Below are 4,549 nucleotides of genomic sequence, written 5' to 3' on the forward strand. Positions count from 1 at the left end.
AAAGTTGAAATGGTAGTAAATTGGCCGAGACCGACGACACCTACTGAAATATGAAGTTTCTTAGGATTGGCTGGTTATTATAGAAGGTTCATTGAAGGATTTTCAAGACTGGCATGACCTTTAACTAAATTGACCCGAAAGAATGTGAAGTTTGAGTGGAATGGAGAATGTGAAAGGAGTTTCCAGGAGCTCAAAAGGAAATTGGCTTCAGCTCCAATTCTAACTATACCTACTGGACCTAATGGTTTTAAAGTGTATAGTGATGCATCTCACAAAGGACTAGGATGTGTGTTGATGCAGCATGGCAAAGTTGTAGCCTATGCATCCAGACAATTGAAACCCCATGAGCTGAATTACCCGACGCATGATTTAGAACTAGCAGCTATAGTGTTTGCCTTGAAGATATGGAGACACTATTTATATGGGGAAAAGTTTGAGATTTATACGGATCATAAAAGTTTGAAGTATATGTTCTCACAAAAGGAGTTGAACATGAGACAAAGGAGATGGATGGAGTTGTTGAAAGACTATGACTGTGAGATAAGATATCATCCAGGAAAAGCGAATAGAGTAGCGGATGCTCTTAGTCGTAAGTCGGCTATGGAAATAGCTAGTTTGAGGATGGCAAAATGGGAATTGTTAGAATCTGTAGCAAATTTAGAATTTAAATTGGAAATGGATTGTCTTACTTGGTATGCTTAGTGCATTAAGGATTGAGCCGGAGATTATCCAGAAAATTAAAATCCTGCAAGAATCTAACCCAGAGATTTTGAAAGTGAAATATGCTATATCTTTAGGGAAAATATCAGAATTTCAAATCTCTGATGATGGAATAGTAAGATGTCAAGGACGACTTTGTGTTCCCGACAATGAGGAATTGAGGAAGGAAATTCTGTCGGAGGCACATAAGAGTAATTATAGTATCCACCCAGGTAGTACAAAGATGTACAAGAATTTACGTCAGCAATTTTGGTGGAATGGTATGAAGGCAGATACGGCTAAGCACGTATCTCAATGTTTGACGTGCCAGCAAGTGAAAGCGGAGCATCGTAAACCCGCAGGACTTTTGAGACCATTAGACATTCCAGAATGGAAATGGGAACATATAACGATGGACTTTGTGCAATGATTGCCAAGGACATCAAGTAGTCATGACTCAATTTGGGTGATAGTGGATCGTTTGACTAAATCGGCACATTTCTTAGCGATTCGCATGGACTACCCAATGGATAAGTATGCGGACATGTATGTAAGTCAAGTGGTACGCTTACATGGTGTTCCAGTGACCATTACTTCATATCGGGATTCGAGGTTTACTTCGAATTTTTGGAGAAGTCTTCAAATTGCATTAGGAACTAAGCTTCAGTTTAGTACTGCTTTTCATCCCCAGACAGATGGTCAATCAAAAAGAGTAATCCAGATATTAGAGGATATGTTAAGGGCTTGTGTAATCGATTTCAAAGGAAATTGGGATGAAAGATTGCATTTGGTAGAGTTTGCCTATAATAATAGCTTTCAGAAAAGTATAGGCATGGCTCCCTATGAAGCATTATATGGAAGGAGATGTAGGACTTCTATCTGTTGAAGTGAAGTAGGTGAAAGGAAGTTGACAAGACCTGAACTGGTACAAGTTACCACTGAGGCTGTTAAAATATTAGAGAAAGACTTAGAACAGCTCAGAGTAGACAGAAAGGCTACGCAGATAGGCGTAGAAGGCCTTTGGAATTTAGTGTAGGAGACCATGTATTCCTTAAGGTATCTCCAATGAAAGGAATATCTCGATTCGGGATGAAGGGTAAGTTAAACCCTAGATTTGTTGGACCTTTTGAAATACTCGAGAGGATAGGGAATGTAGCTTATCGTTTAGCGTTACCTCCTAAGTTAAAAAATCTGCACGATGTGTTTAATGTATCGATGTTGAGGAAGTACCAGCCGGATCCTGGTCACATACTCGATCATGAAGCCATCAAAATGGATGAGAGAGTAAGTTATTTTGAAGAACCTATGCAGATATTGGACCGAAAGGAGCAAATTCTTAGGACCAAGAAGATCCCATTGGTTAAGGTATTATGGCGACATCATGATATGGAGGAAGCCACATGGGAAAGTGAGGATCAGATGAAGGAAAAGTACCCCTATTTATTTCAAGAAGGCGCGAGTGGTGTTTGAATTTCGAGCACGACATTCTCTAAGGAGGGGAGAATTGTGGCATCCCAAAATTCAATGACAAGCCATAAGGTGTGTTAAAGTCTTTAATTAGGTGATAAAAATTTCCATGGCTTATGCTTTAGCCATTAGTCTTTTAATTAGATTATTTGTGCATATGATTGTGAAATTTTAAATTTGATAGATTAATAATCTATGCTTGGCCATGTACTTTATAAAGTAAATTTCAATAAACAAGATGCCCCAAGACTTTGGCCAAGATGAAAATTGAAATTGAAAAATATTTATAGAAGAATTTCAAAAAAAAAAAAAAAAGAGGAAAAGTTAATTTTTGGAATGGGCCTTAGGCCCATTGGCCGAAGCCTTGATGGGCCAAGTTAGTCGGCCGAATTAGGCCCACTCAAAGGGGGCTGTCGCCGGCCCAATAAAAGCCCAACTCCAAGGCCCATGATGCATGCAAGTGTTGTAACAAGTGGCACAAAGAAGGGCATGCATTGGCCATGGTTAAGGCAAAGCAATCATTACAAATGATGAGCTTTAGGGGGGTATAAGAGGGAAGAGAGAGAGAAGGGTGGCCGGTCATTTGCTCGCCCAAGGAAAGAGAGAGAGAGAGAGAGAGTTGTGCGAGAGAGAGGGGGAGCGGCCGAGAGAGAGAGGAGGAGGAACCGCCGTGTGCCGCCGTGTTTGCCGTCGTACGCCGTCAACCGACCGATCTAGAGGCAAGTGGGAATCCTCTAGCTTCTCATGCATGCTTGTATGTTGTTTTCATGTTGTATTCTTGGGTGTTAGATGAGAAATACCGAAGCATGGATGAGTTGTGTGTGAATGGTGTGACTGTTCTTGCTCGGATCTTGTGAGTCAGAATGTTGTTTGAGCTTGCATGTGTGTTTAGAGTCCGATTTGGCTTCGATTTCTTCATGAGAGTTGTAGCTAACATCTTGAGCTACAACATACTGAAATTTCGTGGAAAATGATGGATATTTTAGGGGTTAAAGTTTCATTCTACGGAGACCTCAGATCTGGAGAGTTTTTACTGACCTCTTGCTGGATTCGTGATTGCATGTTGGTTTTTGGTGAGAATCTCACTTCGATTTATTCATGAAAGTTTTATGGGACATCTTAAAATACAACATACTCAAATTTGAAGTGAAATGAACAAGTATAGCCTAGTAAATCAACTAGATCTTGAAGACGATGATTCTGGTGATGTATTCCGAGATACCCGAGACTTCATGGACATAGATGATGACTATACTCTGGTTATTTGACTTAGATATCTTCATGAAACTTGTAGAGGATATCTTGATGTATAACATATCCGAATTTCATAGAAAAATAAAGAGAATAGGTAGGTGAAATCTCAATATTTCGGAGATGTATACACTGGGCGATGTGGTAATGGATCCAGAAGCTTCGTGAGACTGTATAAAATAATCAAAAAAAGAATCTGGCTTGGAGTTCTTCATGCAAGTTGTACGAAAATGTCTTGGCTATAACTCTGTAAAATTTCATAATTTTTGGAGGCCATATGGATATTTTAATCGAATTGCTTTGGAAACCGTGCATTCTGGTTTCATCCGAAAATTATATGATGTTTTGTGAAAATTGGGAAATTGTGTGAAATGTTATTTGACCATGTATTTTGTATGAAATTATCATCCTATTGGCTTGTTTGATGATTGCTTGAATTTTTATAATTTTGGGAATTTATAGATATTGAATTTAATATTTATTAAAAAAATTATATAACAATAAAATAAAATAAAATAAAATGGATTATTTTATTGGCCATAAATTCCATGTAGCATGTATAATGAGATATTGGTATATGTATGACATTGAATTGTGATGCATGTGTAAATCCTATGCCAAGTATGACTTGTTTGATGTCACGCCATATGTCATGTTAAATTGAGATCAAAAAAATGGTAAATGTGGATAATGATAAGTGAGGAAGTGGTTGTGGTGGAGGATGAGGCCGGAATGTATAGTGATGCATTGCCGGATTTCCCTGGGAGATTCAGGATGCTCGGAATGTGGGGGTGCCGGAAACCCTGTCGGAGGTTTCTGCCCGAAGGGAATGCCTCGCGATGCCAGGATTTGGGGTGCGGGATGCCCGGCCAAAGAGTGTAAATGCCAGAAGCCCTGTCGGAGGTTTCTGCCCGAGGGGAATGCCTCGTGATGCCGGTTGGGATGCGAGATGCCGGAATGTGGGGGCCGGATGCCCGGTGGCCTGGGATGGCTGAATGCCAGAAGCCTCGGAGGTCTTTGCCCAAGGGGATGATGAAATGGATGATTTGAGGAATGGGTGATGTGGTGATCAAATTGAAAGCTAAAAGTGGAAATTTAAACCATGGCATGATATGCATGATGATATGCATCA

Source organism: Eucalyptus grandis, chromosome 1, assembly GCF_016545825.1.
Source record: "Eucalyptus grandis isolate ANBG69807.140 chromosome 1, ASM1654582v1, whole genome shotgun sequence".
Taxonomy (NCBI): Eukaryota; Viridiplantae; Streptophyta; class Magnoliopsida; order Myrtales; family Myrtaceae; genus Eucalyptus; species Eucalyptus grandis.